Source organism: Larimichthys crocea, chromosome VI (assembly GCF_000972845.2).
Source record: "Larimichthys crocea isolate SSNF chromosome VI, L_crocea_2.0, whole genome shotgun sequence".
NCBI lineage: Eukaryota > Metazoa > Chordata > Actinopteri > Sciaenidae > Larimichthys > Larimichthys crocea.
Window position 1 is genome coordinate 17,149,696 of NC_040016.1, and position 23,520 is coordinate 17,173,215.

The following is a 23,520-nucleotide window of genomic DNA, read 5'->3' on the forward strand; positions in this document are numbered from 1 at the left end:
GGGCTCGTTCAAAACGCCCTCTCTCCTCCCCAGGAATAAAGAGCAGCAGTGTGAGAAGACAAATGGAACAAACCCTGAGGAGAGTGCGCACATCAATATAAAATCAGATACAACCATAATTATAATCACTCAGTCTCATTTTTCTACAGTTGTGCAAAGTCATTATGGTGCTAGGTGTATACTGGAAGATGTCAGAAGCTGAAAATCACGTGGCTCAGTTTAGCATGGCATACATCCGAGTAAATATTTTCAAACTGCATTATACTGGACTTTGGCTCTTTGTGCTGCTGGACTTTTACAGGTCATCTGAGAGGAGGTAAGGTCTGACACTGTGGCACTGTGGGATTTCAGGGCTGAAAATGCTCCTTTATCATAGCTGATCCGCTCTACCCTGCAGGTGTTTGTGTGTGTGTGTCTGAATACACCAAAATGAATCTGAACGTTTGTATGAGGATGCCGTGCGTGTGTGCACGCCTGTATATGTCCTTGTACACGCACGCGTGTGCCACTGAGACACCAAAGACAGGAACTCATTCTGGTAGTGCTAATACAGAACAAAGCAAAGCCAGAGATGACATCTATGATCTATCACACTCAGCCACCTGCTTCCCAAAAAGAAGGCCATTTAAATGCCATATCTGCTCTAGTGCACCACCATCCGCCAACCATAAAAAAAAAAAAAAAAGAACATGAGAATACCGCAGAATATATCAAATACTCCCCATTTATATATAAAAATGTACATACAGTATGCTCACACACAAGGGAAGAACTCATTCTGAATCCTGACAACTCTTCAAAAAAAGAAAAAGCATATATAACCTAATTCTTAGTTCAAAGTAACCCTCATGGAGCCAAATGATGCATGTGCAGCTGTCATGTGTTATAGAAATGGTCGAGGATAACTTCAGAGGTCACGCAGGCTGCGCACGCCGAGAACCAAAAGCCCATTGGTCACACAGCAAAAGAGGTCTGACAAAATCTGACCAACTGTCTGTGTTTGGTTGGCTCACTGTGTGAGCCGGGCTGCACTGGTGTAATTAATGTGCTGTGCCGCTTTGTGCCAACAGGAAATGATGCAAGAAAGGCGCAGATGAACAGTTACAAACAGAGCTGCAGCTACAGTAATGACCACCAGTTTTTGTGGGTTGTTTGTTGCCTCGGCCAAAAGTTGTTGATGTTTCTCAGGTTCCGTTAGGTCCAAAAACATCTGTTAGATTTCAATGAAAGGTGGCAAAAAATGCACATCCAGGTGTAGGTGCACAATTATTTTAAATTCTTTTTTTTTTTTACATATTCAACCACTTCTTCGTGAATTCCTGCATAAATCTGGCACATCTGATAAAGTACTCTCACTAATTAACACTTATATTGCATCTCTGTATACTGTTTTTTTTTTTTATCCGTATAAAAATGAAAATGAACTAACTAGCTTCACCTTTATTTTTAACCGTACACAGGAGAGTGGTATCAATCTTCTGAACTAACTCTCTGCAAGAATATTAGCACTTTTCCCAAAAAGATTGTTGCTTTAAAATAAATGTGCAGGACTGTGCAGCCTCTTCTGAGTTATATCAATGACTCATCAACAGTATATTCAAAAACTGAGCAATTTTTGCAGGTATGTTGAATGTCAGTATACATGATTACTATCATGGTTCATTCTCCTTGTGTCTTGTGTTACTTTACTTCCTGCCTTTGTGTTTCCCATCTATTCTATCTGTTCCAGTCTGATTGGTTTCACCTGCCCCTCATTAGTTTCACCCATGTCTTGTTGACCTGTCTAGTCCCTGCACTCTTATGACCTGCGTTCTTCTGTCTTGTGTTCTGTTCTGTGGATTGTTGGACTTACCTGGACTTCCCAGCCACCTTGTTTTCCTCCCTGCTGTGAGTTAAAGTCACCTTTTTGTTCATTGCTCTTCAAGTCTGAATTTGGGTTCACCTCCTGACTTAAACATGACAATTGCATGCTCGTAAAGGAAAAAACTGATTTCAACAGTAGAAGCAAAGCAGGATACACCCCGCCTCTTCTAGCTCTTTCTTCTGTTAGTGACATCGTCACCTCCCATCATATCAACAACAAAGGGGTTCCCTGGGCTGTATAAGTGGAAGTGGACAGTGATAGTGAGATGTAAGAAATTCTCAGAGGCAACACAAAGTGAAGACAGAACAATGTCGTGCTGTGCCACACTGAAAAGTTCAAATCATAGATAAAAGCAACCATAGAGGACGACATTGTTACAGTATAAATTACACCCACAACAGGTCTACAAAGGCGTCACTACATTATGATGCTGGAGTAACATTCACAGAGAAAATGTATGTGTCTGCCTATATGTCAGCTAGTACACTGTGTCGTTGACATCATAAAGAGATTTTTCTCTTGAATTCTCATTCAGATTTTGAATATAAGGCTTAACATAGAAGGATGCCAAGACAAACCCACATATGACACATATAGCTGTTATATAAAGTCATTTAGTTACAAAAACATAGACAAAGTAGCTATATAGAGAGCTTAAAACAGAAGCAACACCTTCTGCAGCAAATATAGCATCAGTGATGTTCTGTGTATATGTCAAATTTACATACTGAGCAAGACTGAGGCATTAATATAAAATGATAAGATATAAAATATGGAGAGTGGTTCTTCTGCTAGTTTTCTCCAATCTCCCAATCTGCTAGTTTGCCTCTTAATCGAAGACTATGAAAAACAGAAGGAAGTAAAATTCTAAAGCAGAATAATTAAACCAATAATTTTTAGCCAAAGTATCCTTCAGAAGGTTACACAGACTTTTCCTTCAGTAACTCTTGGGCGAGCCACAGGCTTGTATATTAGAGAAGTGGTTTATTTAGTAATATTTTTTTAATAAACTGAACTGCACTGAGCATAGGGCTGGACAACGGCTGTGACTGTGCTGCATGCATAATGCAGTTTGAGGAGTTATTATGGACATTGTGTTATTGTTTTAGCTTTGATAATAAAATTCTTTGATCAACTCTTCTGTATCACTAATGGCAAAAAAAGAAAAATACAAAGAAACTTTTGTTGGCTCTGTTCTGTTTTTTGTTTTTTTATCTTTAATACAGCTTTATTCATTCCAGACTACAGGGAGGAGGAAAATGATGTAGATTTCCAATTTTGCACCAAAGTTTTAAAAAAACAAAAACAAAACAGTTACAGTTTGATATTTGTTAATTAAGCACCTAAATTGGTGAGAGGAAGCAAAATACTTTGCTTAATGGCCTAATATCTTGATTAAAAATGACGTTCACAATCAATACCAAGATAGCATGAAAACAAGAGGAATTGACTACTGCAACTCTGATTTTTAGATTTTTCATTTTGAAATGTTCAATATGAGTGCCATAAGAATATCTGAGACCATAAATGGTCTTGAGATAAACAGCAGTAGACAACTTTTACCAGAATAAAATTCAGTATGAAATTTAAGCAATTATAATTTCAATAATAAGTATGTCACGTATCCATGTCCAATTATCTGCTAAAACAACCAACAGCTTTTCTATTTTGAGGATTTCTGTTATTGTTGAACTGTATCAACGAGTGGTGAGATCACTTTTTGAACCTGTTTGTTGAGCAAGGGAGGCTGGCTTTGGTTCAAGGGGCCACAGTGGAGGCTGCGTGGGCTATTTTAATGAACTCCCTGCTTCAGAGTGATGAATAGGTGTGACTGAGCTCAGTGTCTGGTGCACCCCTTCAGAGGGCTCAACTACCAGGGCGCTCGTAAGCAGAGCTTTGTGCTTTCCATACACATACATAGACACAGATATTTGTGTGTATAAATGATAAACACACAGCTAATGCTTATGCATGCACATAAAAAGACAGACACACACACACACACACAATCAATGCAACAGTATTCTTGAAAAACAAATCCAAAGATTCTTGGCAGATGAGAAACGCTTGAATATCAAAGGCCATATAAACATCACCCTGACCCACACAAAACATCAGAAGACGAGTGCTAAAGAAAAGCCAACAGCTGAATAAAATAAAAACAAATATTGTACATAAACTCTCATTCATTGTCTTACTGGATGATGGCTGTTGTGATGGGTTCTTACTTGAACGCCCTATTTTCTGCCATAGTTGGAACAATTTTGATCCATTCACATGAGACGTTTGTGTACACGGGGCTTTGATTTTCACACATCAATTAGAATTTAGCAGGTTACACATCTTAAGTAGAATCTGACAACAATAGTGAGGTGATTTAGTTCTGTTACCATGTCGATGCCATGAATTTTGCAGAAAAGAAAGGCAGGAACAGTGGAGAGGGAAAAGATAACATGCAGCAAAGGGCCTTAGGCCGGACTCGAACCTGGCCAACCTCCGTGTCTGGGGAATGAACCTAATGCGAATGGCTAAAAACTGTAAATCCAAGTGGCTGCTTGAGGCTGGCTACAGAACATTTCAACCTCTATAAACGCCTGTATTAAAATGTCCAACGACACAGCAGAAATAAACATGTTTACAGCCTGGTACAAAAAAACAGTTTTGGTCTGTTTAGCTAATTTCACCATTCATGACAAGTTAGGCATGATTAACAGTGTGGCTACTTTGATTGACAAGTGGGTACCGTTACAGATTACTTAATAGAGCACCCAGGTGTCATTCGGCCCACCTTAAATCCACCGATAATTCACATCTTGCCGATATAGATTAGTCAAGAGGCGGAAGAAGCAGCACAGCCAACATGGTGGTGGCCAACGCTGCATATTTTCAGCTTCAGAACAGCGCCTCAGAAACCTCTGGGGGACGTCGCTCATGCGCTGTCCATTCTTTATTCTTTCACTGGTTTCAACCTTGGCACAAGGTACGTACGTGTTCTACCAGGTGAACTACTGGGGTACTAAGAACACATTACTTCTACTTTTTGTAGAAGGTTCTCATGGTTCTAGGTTACAAACCACATCTTGGATTCATTTAATAATTCAAACAGATCCAGGGTTGTGTCCATCGACTATCTCTACCAAAACAATTGCTCAATCATTGCTTTCTCAGTGTGATTTAGGGTGGTGAAGTCATATTCCTCATACATTCATGGACACTACACATTTACACACAAACTGTATGGAAGAGACTTGTGCATTTGTACAGATTGCTGTAATTCGACTAATAATTCAACACATGACGATAACAGCTCCTAGCATGTGACCAGGCTACTTTTAATGTGTGCTTTAATAGAAATAAACATAAGGCACACTGTGTGCACACTGAATGATGATGAAGAAACTATTATTTTATTTCTCTAGCTCAGGCCATTGTTATAACATTTAGCACATCAAAGTAACATGTTTACCTTTTGCCCTTAGTTCTCCTGCGTATCAGTTTGGCTAACATCACAATCAGAAATACTTTAATAATCCCACAGGGAAATGATTTAACATGAAGGTTTGTTAATGGTCTATCTGATCGTCTGACTGCTTGTTTGTTTAATTTTCAGCACTTATATTAGTGTGTATAATGTTATTAAAACTAAAAGAAATTACAGCCTGAGCTACAAAAATAAAATTTAGAAGTATTGACTCACTATAATTACTTATAAGCTCACATGAAACTTGTTTCTATAACTACATAAATGGTTTAAAGAGAGCACTGGTGCCTCAGTATCTGATATTTGCACTATACAGTGATGTTCTGTAGGAGGCTCTCTGACAAGAAACTAAAATGCTGAATGTATTAACCTTTATTTATCCATGGTAGACTTCATGAGCAAGTCAGGTTTAGTACAGAGATGCTGCGTTGCACATACACCAAAATGCCTGAAAGGAAGGAAGACGTATACATCACCATCGCTGCAGTCTTTTGCAGTCTTTTTTTTTTCAAATGGAAGAGACAGCTTCTATAACATATCACAGTTCATTAGCAGTGAGCCAGAACCGTTTCTTTTTCTTCCCTTTTCAGTGCAGATTAATTCTTCTCTTCATCGCAGTCAGGGTGATGTTCTGTCAGATTCGTACAGTTGTGTCATAGAACATGCTCTTTGGAAAGGACACGCTCTATCTGTAGCCAAGTCTTCTCTGGCTTTGCTCCAGCTGTGGGGAAATGCCTTCACAGCCCTCGCTGTAATGCAAATGTCCAAGTCATTGACCAGCTCTGTGGTCCCAGTGGTGTCCACAGGGCCTTCAGGGCAAGATATGCCATATCTTAACACAGGATCGCTGTCTGTCAAGTCTCACACAATTAATTCTATGGAGGCACTGCAAACTGTTAACTGTCAAGCTATAAACTCCCTCTCTTTCACCCTCTGTCTCTCACTCACTTCTTATAGACCTCATTTGCGGATAATAGGGGAAAAATGCCCTTTTTAATTATCCTGAGGATTATGAGATTCCAGTTGTTCCCAAATGCTAATACATAGATCGCAGCTGTGTATCTTTGCATAAGGAGGAGTATATTACCCTTCCATTTGGCCTCTGTTGCTGATGGCTTACAGCTGATCTTTGCACACCTCATTTGACGGGAAAATAAGAGGCTGAAAATCTGTGCATGAGAGACCTGCGAGCATAATGACTGACTAGGGAGTAAATGCCATAACATACACAGTTTATGACAGAAATTAAAGAATGGAATCAATCAGGAATTCATTTTGATTAATAAAAGGTACTGATGAGGATGATTTAGTGGTTGCGAGTCAAACTTGTGAATCAAAACTTACAATATTGATCAGAGCAAACAGTTCTTAAAGTTTGATTTAATTTACAGTAATTCAGTAGGCGCAGTTCAACTGAGAAAGTTTACTAAACTAACTTTCCAATAGTTTTCATCCAAATGTATTTGCACTTGTTGTGCTGCTGTCTTTTTTGTAAACTGGATCACAAAGGGAGGATCACAAAGATAGTTTTTTTTCTGACACTGAATGAACTTGACAGGCATGATCACAAATAAACCCGTTTCATAGATCCCAAAAGACCCATTTCAAACTCTATAGGCAACAATTTGATAGACACAAACACAACATTCAACACTCCCACAGCTTCAAAAATGTAGCCTGATCTTAACCTTGACACTTTTTTGAGTCAGTGTTCCTACTACGCACATGGTAAAATACCAATGTGTTTCAGAAAATCAATAACATTCACAGTCCTTATTAATTACAGCTGCTTTGCAGAGGTATACATGATTTCAAAACACCCACATGTTCTATATACAGCCCCCAAACAACACAGTGGAGAATTACTTATTTTCTTCTCTTTAATTCCGTTTTCTTCTTGGCTCGCTTAGCTGCTACTTTGTCAGCGAATGTGGGAGACAAAATAATTGCCTCTATATTTCCTGAATTGATTTCTTGCAGAGTTCTAATACAGTGGTCAGGCTGGCACCCAGGCATCCATGACAGGCCCTTGTACTGCAGGCTTTGTATTTCTGGAGGGAAAAACACTCGAGAGTAAAGACTTTTTTTATTTTCTACAGCTTGTTACCAATCAAATCAGAAATCCCTTGAAACAAATCCATTCATCCACCCAAAATGTAACAGAAGCACATACTAGTGGTACAGTTGATACTAAATTAACCTGAAAATATAAAATAAATTAAAGCTGAAATGAATTCAATCTGAAAACACAACGTACCAGTGATTCCCAAACTGAGGATCAGAGCCAGGAAGTCGATTTCCATTAGTTTATAAGGAATATGACTTCACCACCCTAAATCACACTGAGAAAGCAAAATCTGAAAAAATAAAAAAATCTGCTCAACGAATAGTTTATTTTTGTGAATTTTCTCAAATCTTTGCTTTTTATATCATGTTTATTCTTTTATATGTAGTTTTATCTCTTCAGGCCTCCAAAAACTATTCAAAAGAAAGTATAAAGAGAGGAGCCATCATTCATTGGTATGATATGTGCAACCTGTGACAAGGGTTGCAGTGACTAATCAACATCATAACACTTCAAAATGTTGATCTTGTAACCATAAAAGCTCAGCTACACTAAGTATTTAACTTACAGTCAACAAAGTAGCAGTGAGTTAAGAATTGGACTTTCAGTGCAACATAAACCAACAGAAACAAAGCAAGAAAAGGAGCGTTGAATCATTACTCCACTTAATGTTCACCAAAATGACATTTAATCCCACTCGAGTGCAAAATACCTGCAGGGTTCTCAATTTCTTTCCTTCATTTCACTAAAACTGTAAAAACACACCGGGCCTGACTTCTAAGGCCGGTTTCATGCTATTTTTCCAGTGTCCAAACCCACAACAAATTCCTTCTATAAAAGGACATTTGTAGCCTGCACATGCAACAGATTACAAATATACAATGACCTGCCACTTTAACAAAGGAATATGGTGTCACCAAAGCAGACAAAAAAAAAATTATATATATATATATAATTTGACCGTAGCTACAGCCAACACACAAACAAAGCTTGCACAGTTTTTGTACAATGCACGCACACTGAGGTTGTAAGAGATCAGGTTACATAAGGACCCCTCTGAACTCAACAGGCTGGCTCTTTTCCAATTAATATCAACTTTGCTGCACCGCACAGTGGTTGGTGACATTCTGCTCTTAAGTGTAAGTTTCAACAATCAGAGAGTTTGTTGCTGTACCCTCTGAATGGAAGGAAAAAAATGTAAGTTCAGCTTCTCTGCTCATTTATATTTAAATGTATAATATATCCTGTCCACTCGACCTTTCTGTCCCACTGTGCTCCTCAAAAACTTTTTAGCTGAATGAGCACCGTCAATCAGAACTGTGACCGGGATTATTACCAAAAACAGCAGAATAGTGGTTGGATGAAATGGATCCTCAGTAAATGTTGATGTCACTGCAGGAGGATCCACCTTATTGGCATTTCGCATTTTTGTTGGACTCAGCGCGTTGTCGTGGGTGTTTTGGTTTAGGTCACTCAATGGGTAGTGTATTGAATCAGCAGGTGTGAGCATTGTTAACCAATACCTTGTTACAAAAATGCTAATCTTAACCCGTAACGAAGTCATCCTTCATTTTATTGCAGGTGTGTGTGTTTTTTGTTTTTTTTTGTACTGTTCACAAAATGGTATGTGCAAACACACCACTTATGTCTCCTAACACTCAACATCTTTCCTTTCCAGAGTGTGAGCTAAGTGTCACCTCTCTGAAGCCACAGCTTTGTCTCAGCTGCAGCTGCTGATCTGTCATTTGATGCATTTTAACAGAGTTTGTTATGGAGGACTTTTGTCTGTACTCTGTAATGGATGCAAGTTAAAATGTAGAGGTACAAAATACAATTTTAAAGATAAGATATAAATGTAAGACGTTACTTCCACTCCTGCCGAACGGTCTCAGCAGCGGGCAGTAAAAACATTCAATGACCACCTGCGAGTGAGTTTGTAACACTGTCTAATGCTGTAATGCTTCCATTTTGGTTGCTGGCAGTTAGTTTTGTAACATATAAAAGCCGACGAGGCAAGAGTTTTTGTCAGTGTTGTGGACTGTGGTTGTTTTCTAGAAAGCAGAGCAGTGGAAAAAAATTTGTTTGTTCTTTTTTTGTTTTCGGCACCTGTTGCAAGTTGATGCTTGGCTTTACAGAGTCACATAACAGCTAACCAAAAATAAGAAATGTAGGAGTTCATTGTGCATTTTTTTTCCAATTAAAATTTCAAAAATGATGAGGATGAAGTAGATCATAAACTTGTGTCTGCAAAATCCTCCTGTCATCTACTCGCTTTAATGGGTAGAAAAGACAGAAAGTCTTTCTTGTAGGATTTTGCAGTCCGTAATGACTTAACTTACATTCCCTGTGGTGGATGTTGAGTATAATGACCCCTTGAAACTTCCCTTCTGGTGCAGACTGTTCTTCAAATTAGGCAACAAAAGATGAGGTAATCATCCACATATGGAGTTGAATGACAGATAATATGGGGCCCAGCAGAGAAAGAGACAGAAGAACAGAAAAAAAAAGAGAAATGTATGTTGTCTACTAAACCAATCTTGACTCCTGCGGTCTGGCCATGAACTGAGTTTTCCTTCAGATCTAACCCCTTGTCTAACATAGTTATTCCTCTTTGCGGGCCAGCAGGGTGAAGATACCCTGTGAACCCTTTTTAGCACGATTTCCTGACATTTCTGAAAAAAAAAAAAAAACTCACACCCTCCGTGTGAGAGAGGGAGGAGACGACATGCTGAATTGGCAGGGAAAGCAAGCGGAGAGTGAGAGTGCATTAGACCTCTGCCGTCAACTGAGGCATCAATTAATGAGCAGCCTGAGAATGTGTCCATCCAGACACACTCTGCACTGGGGTGCCGTGGGAGACCAGGCCAGGGCCACAGACGGCTGGGGGACATGAATAATTGAGGTCCCTGTTTTAAATGTTTAAATGAATTAGGGCCATGGGAAGAGGTGTTAAGAGATGTACAAGAGGGAAGAAGGGAATGGCAGCAAAAATACCCCCATTATGTCTCTAATCATGACACAGAAAGGTGTTCTGTGTCAGTAGTAAAACTTGCTAAGTCACGTCATTAGTGGGGTGACATAAGTGCGTGGTAAGCCCAACAAAAAACTAGCTTTGACAATTCTGTCAACGGATTTCTGTCTATGCACTAACCCCTGGAAAATAATGGCCCTTATTTTGACATGATTCAAAAACCTGCATGTGTCTTGGCTCCGGCACAACATTTTCAGCTAATTCTCTGAGTATTAAAGACAGAAAATGACATCCTACCACAATAAGCCCAATCTCAGTAACCCGGGCAGCGCAGTCTCAACAAATAATAACAAGAGGAAGCCACCTTTTTTATTTTTTTCTGGTGTGCATCATCACATGTTCAGTTATATTCAGTAACATTTTGTTCAGTAAATGGGTTATTTCTTTCTGATAAGGCATCCTATATATTATGTATAAGTCAGTAGTAGTGGCTTTATTGATTATTATTGTTACAATAAATCATGTTCTAATGGTTTATAGATCAGTTATTAATGTAGAAATGTAGAAAAAGAAATGTAGGGTTACCAGGTTGTGAAAAATGTGGTTGGCTGGTTTGTATTCTCCTCTAACATTTGTTTTGTCTCTTTAACTAACTCTTCTGTTCATCAGGACGACTTCTCAAATATTTTTTTTTTAATTCAGAAAATACAGATGAGTATTTATTGACCTACAAAAATTTACAACTACAGATTAAATGGCTTATCAGACACTGATGAAATAATCCTTTATTAATGACTTACTAACATTAGTAACCGCAGACTTGAGTGTCATGAGGGTAATGGGTTTCTTTCTTTCTCACTTTCTAATGACTCATCAAAATTGCAGTTATAAATGTTGGTCATTAATGAACAGAGTTTGGTCCAGATGCTCTTCAGCCCTCTTCTTACAGATAATTCTGGCAGCCCAAAAGTTGTTTTTAAGATTTTTGTGATTTAATAGGACAAATGCTGGTAGAGAGGAAAGCAAGGGGAGAAAGAGGGCATGACATGCAACATAGGTACGTGACTGCAATCAAACCTGGTACATTATATGTATTGTATGTGATATGTGCTTTGGTCATTAGGCTCCTGGAGTGACCCAAAGCATTCTTTTAATTAGCATATCACTGACCTATATAAAACATTAGTCAATGATTCATATATGATGCAGCCCCTCTGAAGTGTAAAATTCACTTGCAAATGTATAATAATCTCTATTTATTAAAATTCAAGTTTTAGTGTTGTTGACTTCTCCTTACAGAAATATAGCAAAACTATTTTTTCATCACTTCTCACCTTAAGTCTGTGAGGAAGATTTTTCTTTTAATATTAAATATTCAGAAAATACAGATCGAGGCCAAACCCTGCCAATCCAAAAAAAGAAATGCAAAAATATCCAATATATCCAGATCCATCTGAAAAATCAGTGCATTTGTGGGTCAATCTGTGCACCAGTGTTCTGAAATGTTAGTCAAACTTTGTGTCGTTGCCTGGGAAACTTTAGGATGTGAGAGCCACTGCTATCAGAGTCCCGTTAAATTACTGCCACGGGATACAGGTTAGCTAATGTGCTCACTGCGCTGCCTAAAAAGAGCAAAATCTGTAACAGGGACAATGTCATGTTTATACTTAAGTGTTGCAGAGGGTGTGGCTGGCTGTGCTGTTCTCAGCGATAAGGTGCAGCAATCAGCAATCACTACTTCTACAAAAGCCTGGTCAAGGCACCACTCCTTGCCAGATAATCCCGGTAAAGCAGTTTTAGGGCTGTGAAAAATCAGTCAAAATTCATAACTGCAAACTATGAATGTTCTCTATGAACCAAACTTCGAGCTAGTCGAGTCAATCTATCCTTAAATTTAACGTGTTTAAATGGGGACAAATCTTAACTTTTAGTAGAGAGAAACAGATCTCTGTGATTACTTTGTTTCAAGTCTTAGAGGCACTGAGCAAAACACATTTTTTTAACTCAAATAGGAAAATGCTGAAAAATGACAGAAAAACAACAATCAACCATCAATATGCCATCTGAAAGATTCTGAAAGAAATTCTAGCTAACACCCTGAAAGTACAGGGTTACCACATAAATCATCAATGAGCTGCAAACATGTATAAAAACAAATATAGCTGCTGAATGGGGCTTGAAGACACTCTGCACTGTGGCGCACAACACAACCCACTGCATCTGTTGGATAGAAAGGTTAGAAAGTGAAAGCAAAATTCCTCTTCAATAAGTTTACCAATTCGGAGGTCTGAGGGCTTGAAATTGGGCATGTTTACCTGCACACAGCTAGAAAATGTTCCTGCTGAATTGCTGCCAAGATTTTGAACAAGCCAAGTCACTCAATCAGGGTCTGGAAAAGTAGCCTGGCCTAGCCTTTGATATTGTAGCTGTTACTCCTTTTCAACTATTTTCTTGTCTTTGAACTACTTTGTTTTATTTGAACATATCTCTATGAGAGAGGCTTTAGTTTTGTAAAGAAAAGTATCTTTAAATCTAAAATTAAAATCAGTTGTATGACTGTTAGGTCTAAAACACAGTTTTTCTCAAGTAACTGCCATGTAAGAGCCATAGGCTACATCCTAGATCTGCATGATACCCACACTACCCACGCTACTCCACGCTAATCGTAACGATTCATACTATACTAGAAATTCTACACAACGGTACTATACTACCGGTGCCAGTTTCCGCAACATAGCGGCCACCTCTACTACTCCCTTGTAAACAAACCCACATGGCAACTACTGCAACCGAACTACAGCTGCTGCTGAATGATTGGCTGTTTGCCTGTTACTGGTGACGTCCAGGGATATGATAGGCTGTTTCCGCACTCTAGGTCTGCCCGTCTGTTTGTGTGTTTCTGCCGGCAAGAACGAACTCTGTGAAGACAGCTCCGCTTCGATAGAAACTCGCTTCAAAACAAACAACAAGCTGAAATTCTGTCTCGCCCAGACGCGCGCACGGCTTACAGTCACAAACACCAGACAACACAAACACACAGAGAAAAGGCAGGTGGATCTGTTTGTTTGTTTTTTTATAAGTAATTAAGTATTTATAACTTCTATAAATATATCGCAGTTCATAAAAATAATAATAATAGAAAAAGGCAGCAGTATCGCGATAATACCCGGAACCGTGATACTTTGTCTGGTATAGTATCGTGGTTACTCATTTTGGTATCGTGACAACTCTAATACAACCTAATTCAGTTTCTATGTTTATTAAATTATCTGGAGGCACAGTGTGTAACACTACAGCGGCTGATATTTGTACTAGCCAATTGTCAGCAGGGCGCAGAGGGTAAACAAAGCCCTACTGATTGGCAGCCGTTCCACTCCACAGAATCCAGAAACTATGGCTCAAATTGGATGCAAAAACAGCACACTTAGAATTCAATTTCTCCTCACAGATGGGAGCACCACGCACGTTGCTTATGATGTGTCTCCAGTACCTGAAACTGGGGAGTAAACAATAATAAAAATTGATACAGACCAAAAGAGGCTACACACATGCTGGTTGCTCTAGGCTTGCACTGGTTTGTGGGACAGAACTGACAGACAAGCGACCAAAAAGATGAGATATGAGGTGGTATCAGGCTCCTTCAATGTGGGTGGCTTCCTCTGAGCTGCCAGTGCACCACTGCTTCTGCTCTCTCTTTCATTTTCTCCTTCTCAGTCTCTCTCAGGCTGAAGTCCAAAGCCCATGAGAAATTAGTCACCCCGCACGCTGGTGGCGAGGGTGTTGTTGTGTACGTGTGTGATCGTGTGAGTGTGTGTTTGAAGGAAAGAGAGAGTGAAAGCAAGACGAAAGAGAACAGGCAGTGAGAGAAAACTAAATTGTTTTCCATCCCAAGGCTTATAATTCTGCTTTTTATCTGAAAACTGATGCTGGTGTGAAGAAGGGACATCAATCTAAGCATCAGAAATGTGCTGCAGTAACAGGAAATGCCTCCCTGTACTGTACAGATACAGTAGTGGCCACAAGGGGAAGGACTAAAAATAAAGGAATCTACAAGAGCCTCATACTGAGTTTGAGCCAGAGCACTCCATTGTAAAAATTTAAAAATTGTCCCGTCACTACAACGTCCCAGTGCCCAATTGTGCTCCTTAAAATCAATGGTCGGATCAATGCTGTTAGCAGGCGTCTCATTTTTTGCTTCTATAAGCTGTATCAACATATATTTTGTGAACTTAACTGGAATTATACTTCTGTAGAGATAGAGGTAAACATTTGTGCGAGCCTTCCAAATTGAAAACGTCAAACTGACCTGACTGGTTAAGCAAACATTATGTTGAGGTGCAGCCTTCTTTCCTTGGGTGTGCATTTCATCATAGTACTGCCAAGAGATCTTCTGGCACAGCATAGTCTTTTTATGAGACACTATGAGAAACCTACATTTTTATGTGTCAAAAGAACACTCTTGTATATTAGCCTTAGCTTTCTGCATGTGTAGCCTGCAGAATTATAGTTCCACCTTTAGCGAAAATACAAAATGAAATAGTTGGCTGTTGGCTGAACCACAATGTCTGTATTCTCTACCAAAGATGTTAAAACTTAAGGCTTTTTACTGTTAACAAAGACCAACACTGAGGATGTCGGTCAGCAAATATCTCCTATCGCTACCTGCGCGCGTCATTTTCCAGTCCTGTGCTTTGTAGCTAGATAACAGTTGAGCACTGACCACTAGCTAGTACTAGGAGACAGTGAATAATAGTTACAAGTTGTACCCTCTCTCTATCAACAGATGCAGAATCTGTAGATAAGGAACCAAGATTTTGGCACCAGAAGTGTTCCTGTTTCCATTTGTACTGATCAATTGCATTTGAGCAGACTTGGGTTACAATGTTCCAAAAAAGAGGAAGAACCCTTTGACTGAAATACAATCTCAGAACCCATCAGTTATCATCTGACAGTGATTTAGATTTACCATCTCCATCCATAGAAATGTGTCTTTATCGTTATTCACATCTATCAAGTTGTTAATTGGGCTGCAGAGAAAGTTTTGGCCTGGATATTAGTTATCTGTTTTCCAGACATCCAATGGCTCGGAAACATTGGCCATTGAGGCTAAATCATCATCAGACAATAGACAATGAGTTCCTAGATTCCCATCAGTTTGATTCTCAGTTAATTTAATAAACATAATCATGATCTCTGCACTTTCAGCACCAAGACTGTGATCCTCCTTGATAAAAGCTGAGTACTTTCTCACCCTTGTTTTCATCCAACATTTTCATTTATTCATTGTGATCGAAAACAGAATTTGTTGTGTCAAAATTTGTGTCTAACATAAATTCTACTGGTTTATTTTTAGAGCATTTATCAGGGTTTACAACTTTCTAAAAAGGTCTACTAATAAGCCCTCTTGAATTCCTGGACATCCTGACTCGAAAATACTCAGAATCGCTCCCTCTTTGTGTCACAGTAAAATTATATTAACACAAATGACAATAGCACAGCAGAAGACTGTATGTTCTTCATATATATTCCTCATCAGTTAATCACATCCATCAAATCAAAGTGCAAAGGAATAATGAAATGTTCTGTATGTATTTATAGTGCAAGTACATTGTGCACATTATTGAGTGACAGAGGAGGCATGTTTGAACGGATGAAAGAAAATGTTGAACTGCTGCTACCCTTGAGCTAATTCTATCATGGCAGAAAGATAACACAACTACCCTGATTTCTGTTTCTCATTCTCATCTTGTACTTTAGATCAAGGCTCAGACGTTGGCCTCAGCACAATACATTTAATGACAATTTCTTTTGAAGATAGGAGCCTGCTTTGAAGAGTTCTCAGCCCTTCAATTGCTGGGATCTGATGAAGAAACCTGATCGGCCTCTGCAATGGGTCACATAACTCTATCTCCTATTGTGTGCTTGATGAGGGGCAGGAGGGCAGAAGAAGAGCAAACCAAAATAATGTAAGCAAAATGCACAGCAGGAGAATGTCTTTAGTTAAATAAGAGAAAAAGCCCTGAACCACAGCACTCTATGAAGCAAATGAAGAGACCTTTGACATTAATTGCCAATTCTATTGCGTCCGATTGGTTTAATTACAATCACGACGGGGTTGCCTTTCTCCTGTTTTCTCAACAAAGAAATAACAAGCATAGAAAATAACAGGCTCATTTCTAAACCCTGTAATTGCAATTTTCTACTCAAATTGCAGTCTAATGATTACATGCATGAGGTGGAGCTTGACAACAACACCAGAAAAGAGTAGGAGAGAAAAAAAAACATATTTCGAAAGACCCTCAGGCATCGCAAGAGATGAAGAGAGAGAGAGAGAGAGAGAGAAATAACTCTGCCAACAAAACATGAGAGCTCCCTTACCCCAATAGGAACCAGGGTTTAGAAGTGGGCTCCTCAAAATCTGCAATTCCCCAACCTTTTCAGCGGGCCAATGGTTAAGGGCTTGGAGAATTGGGTTCCTCACTGCTGTGCTGGAGAAGGAGTTGATGAGAATTCACCGCAATGGCACAATATTGAAAGTGAAAGCTGCCAAATACTGACTACCTCGAGAAAGGGAACACAGCGATGGATAGGGGAGCAGAGAGAGAGAAAGTAGTGTTGGTAGAAAAGCCTGACACCCAAAAACCACCGCCATGGAAGAGTGGATTCCTAAGCTCTGCTGAGGCTTCTCCACTCAAACCTCATTGTCCTCAGTGTCCAGAGCATTTGAAGAGTGAGCTTGAGAAATTCCCAGGCCAAGTCACATGACAAGTCCACTGTACAAAGTTATGTTCAGAACAGACAGGACCATTTAGGCATAGAAAATGTGAGTTTTCACAAAACGTAATCTGGGAATCCAGTTGGATACATTTTAAAAGATATTAAAAAAAAACTTTTGAAAGCATGATATTGTGAATCTAAACCTGAATACACTTCTAAGAATTATGTACATCAGTGGTTCCCAATCTGGGGATCAGGGGTGATTTAAAAAGACATATTTTTGCTCCAAATTTTATTTAGAAAATACCTGTTAAGTTTTAAATCTCCTGGCCTCAACAATCAAACAAAATATGGACCCATAGTTGATGAATTCATCCAAAATTGACCAAGAATCGGATTGGATGTGATAATAAAATGTATCTTGGGAGTTGTAAAAATTGTAGTTAAAGAGTATGTCTCCACTTCGAAAATTGTGTTTTTGCCTAACAGTAGTTTAACTTTCTACGATGATGTATAAGTGTACTCCAGGGCCCTGTGACATCACTGCTGGGTGTAGTCAGAGGTAAACTGGCTTATAATGTTCAACCAGAGAGGGCAGCAAGACACTGCTTTTTAGTCTGACATGAAGTTACTCTTTAACATCTTGCCTTACTTTTTTTATGTACAAAGGCATATGCAGCCAAGAGCGTTGCATGAATATTCAAGCAGTAGAAGTTCAAATGTCAAGCACTTCTAACTAAAGAAAAATAATTTATATAATATAAATACATTTAAATCAAGGACCACGGATGTCAGAAAAGCTTTTCCCACTTATACATCTATAGAATTTGATTTAGGGTAGATATCCTTAAAACAGATTTATACAAAAAGTTTACTCTACTATTGGAACACGTGATATTAGCTGGTTTCACAACAGTCATGTGAACTTTACATGATCGAGTCCTGTAGGATCACAGTCCGTACTGCAGTCCTGTCCACTAAGGAAACAGCAGAAGGAACTGATATCATTTAATGACATCACAACACAACATTCACATAAACACCTACTTTTACAAACACTTCTGAACACGCATTCCCTCACTCCTTTTTCACACACACTCGTACGCACCCACAGCAAAACATGCACACAGCAAATCAGTATGAATAAATAAGAGATGGAGTTGTGCTTCACAGCCTAATCTCTAAGGAAAAAACAGCTTGCCGCATTGGCAAGGATCAACTGGGGCGAGTGAGAGGGACACTGCTGGCTTCCAGGAAACCAATTTGTTTGTTTATTGTCTTGGTGTTTTGTCGGCGGTTACAGTTCATTGGAGTCAGCCCATCTTGGGCATGCTCCTTTAAATGGCATCTATAAAACATGGGATGTGCTCTCCCCACATCCTCCTCCTCCTCCTCCTCCTCCTGTTCTTCCACTGTACATGACGGAGCTGCACACGAGCGTTACAATGCTGCATTTCGTTCGCTATGGTGGAGCTTTGAATTTCCCTTTAAACACCCGATGGATTCACTCCAGCAGCTTGAGTAGGTGCTTTGAGAGGTGGAACAAACTGTGCTTTCTAAACACATTAGCCTATGAACACCGCCGAGCAGCGAATCTTGGGGTGCTGAAATCGGGTGTAATCATGTAGATAGATGGCTGACTTTTTATTGTTCCGTAAAGCCAAATCTGCAAGGCTGGTGGTGAATACAGAGTTTCTGAAATGATGCAATACCCAGGATTTTATGGTTAACCCAGGGTGCAGCACTGTTATGTTCTCCGTGACAAGACACTGGGTTGTCACATGTATATAAATCCTGCATAAACAGGCATGTTTGCCATGCCCACACTGCAGGAAATGCAGTGTTACATGAAGACATTTGGAAAGGACTGTTTTCTCAACCAGCAATCTCATTGGATACAACTATCACACAGCTGTGCGTACATGCTTTTATACGCAGAGTGCAAAAACTAAAATGTATTGTTTTGTCTCATGCCTGCAAACACAAGGCAGACTCTCACATCATGCCCTATTGATCTGACAGAGTGAGCAGGAAGCTGGCAGAGAACACAAATACTGCCTGGGGTGGCTCCTTAAAACCAGAGACAAGCCTCTTATCCATGGTGTTCTCTTCCTCTGGAAATCACCTGGTGGCCCATGCATATCAAGTACTCTTTTCCAAGCCTCAGTCAGTGCTCGGCTTTCTGTTCTCTGCCATTTGTTTCAATGTGTAATGGTGGCTTTAAAAGAAACACACGCACACACACACACACAGAAATTGCAAGCTAATCTGTCAAACCTCTGCATTCTGGTTATTTTGCAGCACGTCTCTTGCACCGAAACAGTACAAGCAACCATTTTTGTTTCACCACCTGTTTGGGAATACGCATTCTCAGAGCAGTATGGAAAGGCTATGATGACAGGGTGTTTTCAAGTACAGGCACAACTATTTTCTAAGCCTTTAGCTCCATAACTAATTCCTACTTTTTACAACAGAGTGCACAAATCTTTTTCCAAGTTTTTAGTGTTCACTGTCAAATACAGTGAAACTGTCACAAGGATCTCATCTCCAGTAATCCCAGGGTGGCCTTTGCTCTGCCTGTCAGCAATACCAACCAATAACACTGCACAATAAAACCCTCCAGAACAACAGCGGGCCGCAGGCAGCTTCAAGGGCTACTGACAGCGATCTATAAAACAATATAATGGGTTGCCTGTCAGTGAGTGTGAAAGGGAAGATCTACGCCTCCTCTGACTCTCTGAGGGGACTTCAATTAATCACAGCAGAATTGTATCACCCCGCAATAGGAGTGTAGGGTTATTACCATCCCCATATTCCGCAGGATGAAATGCGATGATAGCACTAATTGAGGGAAGAGCAAAAAAAAAAAAAAAACAGCTGACCGCACAGCGCTTGTCAAGGGGATGAAGGGCGGATAAAAGAACAAGGAGATAGACTTAGATAGAAAAAGGGGGGAAAAAAATAAGAAATCAAGTGGGAGGGAGGAGAGTGAAGAGAGGAGGGGTTGTAGAAAGAGAAATATTCACATTGTTGTGTAAGCATAATCATAAATATCTACAGTGTGTGTGTGTGTGTGTGTGCAGAGCGGCTGACATCAAATACAAGAGCCAGTTTTCATTAGGGACTCCATCCGTGTCTTCTTAACATAATCCAACGAGATAACAGCATTGTACTTTTTTTAAGTCACAAACAAGCCGCTTATAGTATAGGAGCTTTTTTCTTATTCTGGAGTTGAGGGAAATCACAGTGATGGAGGACACGGCCCACGCTGTGCATTCAGCTCCAGGTCCCAATTCAGAGCAGGGATTTGACTTGGCTGCAGAGCTTTACTGTGGGGAACCATTATTATGTTTAGGGTTACCTTTATCGGGGGTAGGTGATGGAAACACTTGGATATAGAAAAGTTATTATAGATAGATAGATAGATAGATAGATAGATAGATAGATAGATAGATAGATAGATAGATAGATAGATCTGGTTCTTCACTGAATCACATAATGACTTCTCTGCATGCTGATGAGACCACACACATCCACACCATCCACCTTTTATAAATATCTTTCTAAAAAAACATTTTTTTTAAGTTTCTTTTTTGTATTTTTGCACACAGAAGAGAGTTCCTTCAGTGCTTTTGTTCACCCAGAATGAGTAGGCAGATCCCTCTGAGGGAAAACTTGTTTTTTGTCTAAGCAGTCAGAGCTGATTTCCATGATTTACTCTCTGAATCTAGACGGTATATGAAACTGGACATTTCTCAGCCTGCAGCTACACCTGCACGCCACAGTTTTGCAGCAGCTCTCCCAAGTTAATAACTATTTATCATAGTGGAAACAATCAATATCCTAATCGATAATCTTAGTTTATTCATAGGCTTTGGCTTTCGTGGCCACACGTGAGCTTTTCGGCTTTAGGATCAGCAGTATAAATTGTTTGATTTCAGTCATTTCTGTGCAATATCAACGTTACAAAATGAAACAGTCTGATGTACAAAATATGAAACATTTTCTGCTTACCTGTCGTTGTGCTGTCAGTTAATCCCCCTGAAACGTCCCTTTCATTTATTCTCCATTGTGAGCCACAAAAACCAGAAATGCCATTTCCTTGTCGCTTCAAGACGCCCTCGACAACACATAACCTAAAAGCACTGGTCTAATTGTCAAAGCTCTCCAGATGCGCAGTCCCTGAGTAAAACAAGTCTAAATTAGGGATGCTGGCTACTTGCAGGCGGTGGACTTGAAAGTCTATAAAAGTTGCTGGTCCTCCGCCTCTGACTCACAACTTCACATCATCCTCCTGAGCGCCACAGCAGCTGGACAACACACCGGTCCCAAACTCACAGTTTCTGGATTCAAGCATGATTCATTTTTTTCTCTCTCTCTCTCTCTCATTACAATCCTCCTGCTAGATTCTGGTTGCAGATGTTTTTTGGCAACGTCTTCGTGCAGTTAGAGAAATGAATTTGAGGTGTCCGAGAGATGAGAGAGCAGCCGGATTCATCTCAGTGTGTGTGTGTGTGAGTGTGAAAGTGCGTGTCTGTTGGAGGATGCTGCTGGTGCTATGCTGGTGTTTTAGCGCCACCCAGTGGACGTCTCTGATGTGGTGACAGGAAGGATGATGACAGCTGATGATAACTGGATGGTTGTGCCCCCTTGAAGACAGCAGCGCACTATTTATAGCAGCGGAGTAAAACTTGTTCCAACACCATAAATGTTCTTTAATGTTATCACGAAGTGCCTCAATGTCATTTCCAGCTTCCTTTCTGGCGTTTTCAGGTTGATTGATAGATTTAATATGACTTTTATGAATTTTTGTTTTTTTCTTTATTGAGGAGACGTGCTGTTGCAAACAAACCAAAAGATGCCAGTTTATGATGTGATCTGGTTTTGGAGAAAGTGCTTAAGCAATTTGGGGATCTGTGGATATGAATCTAAAATAGGGACTGTATGGGGGGGGGGGCTACAGCATTATTAATGTGTTTTTAACATTTTCTCTCTCACTCCTTCAATATCTCAAAATAATATATTAATTAAAAACATAACATGATGATGAACATTTGAGGGGCTTTTTATGCCTTTAATTTTCAATAGCAACAGCTTAATCACTTAATCCCCAGCCTCTGCTCAAAAATGGCATACCCAAAATGAATAGAGTATATCTCTGCAACTACAAGGGCTATTTGAATAATTTTGTTGTCATAATAAAAAAGAATACTTGTGACATTTATTCAGATGTGTAAGTATCAGAATGTCTGTCACTGGCTCAGAGTAAATTAAGATGGCACACAGCATAAATTAAAGATTTCATTTCCGCCTCATAAAAATTCACACTTTTATAACATTAATGAAAAGTGGCGAGTTGGTTGACTTTATGACACTATACAGATTTTGATATTTGATAATTAATTTGCTTGGTGTTGGAATTGTGTTTGGTGTGTGTAAATATGATGTGTTTCATGGTTTTGTTGCGGAGCCACCCCAGGGTCACCCAATTGGTGGTTAAGAGGTTGAGGGAAGAGATGCGATATGACATGCAGTAAAGGGCTATGGGACTCAACCTTGGTAGATGGGGCGCACACACACTAATAGGAAAGCTACCAGGGTGACCCAGCCACGCTTAGTTTTTTTTAATTATTGTATTATTTAAGAGTTGTTAAATAAGAACTGGGCTCAAGTCTTTTCATCCACACCCCATCATCTTCCATCTGCACATGGAAAAACGTACCGCACATGAAAACCAGCTTTTGATCTGATCTTCTCACCTAATAATTTGTGTGCAGTCCCTTACTCAGAAGTAAGTGTGTGTTCTGACATGCATTAGGCTGCTCACTGAAGTTATGATCCGTCTGTCTCTTACATTCAACTTCCGCTCTCCTCAGCCATTACTGCCTGCTCTATAAAGGCTTCCCCCCTGTAATTGTATTATCATCTCTCCATTTCTCAAGCGGTCTCTTTCGTCTGCCTCCTCCACCAACACCACCACCACCACCCCCATCCCTGAAAGTCAGAAAAGGGTGGACTAATCAATACCAACCTTTGAAATAGCCAGTGGAGATGGGAAGCAAGCGTTTGGGTTTGGATTTGATTGATTTTGGACACCCTTGGAGACTGTTATCATCATAAAGCTGAGGCCATCTACCTCATAGACAGCTTCGTAAACACACACACACACACAGGCTGGATTCAAAGGGCAGAATACACAAATCCCAGAGGACCGAATACAAAAATTGTCAGGCTATTTTCATTGACTAGTCTTAGCTATAAAATTAAAAGCAGATATGTCGACCACAGCCAGTCTTCACATCACTGCATAATTGCCTATGAATAGAAAAGTTGTTATTTTTATTCTATTTTGGTAATTTATTATTTGATTCTCAAAGTCATCAAGTTTCTTTCTTCTTCCCTTCCTGTCTCTCTCTCACACA

At 39.7% G+C, this 23,520-nt stretch overlaps 1 protein-coding gene across 4 annotated transcripts in view; it reads right to left on the minus strand.

Annotated features, from left to right (window-relative positions):
* Positions 1-21,626, minus strand: part of tafa3a (TAFA chemokine like family member 3a) — an 87,853-nt gene extending 66,227 nt beyond the window's left edge. The window contains exons 1-2 of one of the 4 annotated variants that reach the window (XM_027278865.1): positions 16,943-17,088; positions 16,760-16,864 (exon numbers count right to left, since the gene is read on the minus strand). The gene's annotated coding sequence lies outside the window, so the exon portion shown is untranslated. Of the gene's footprint in view, positions 1-16,759; positions 17,089-21,112 lie in introns of those variants that run through there. The other 3 variants (XM_027278864.1, XM_019258157.2, XM_010730088.3) reach the window with 3 other exon arrangements.
* Between the last annotated feature and the right edge of the window lie 1,894 nt (positions 21,627-23,520).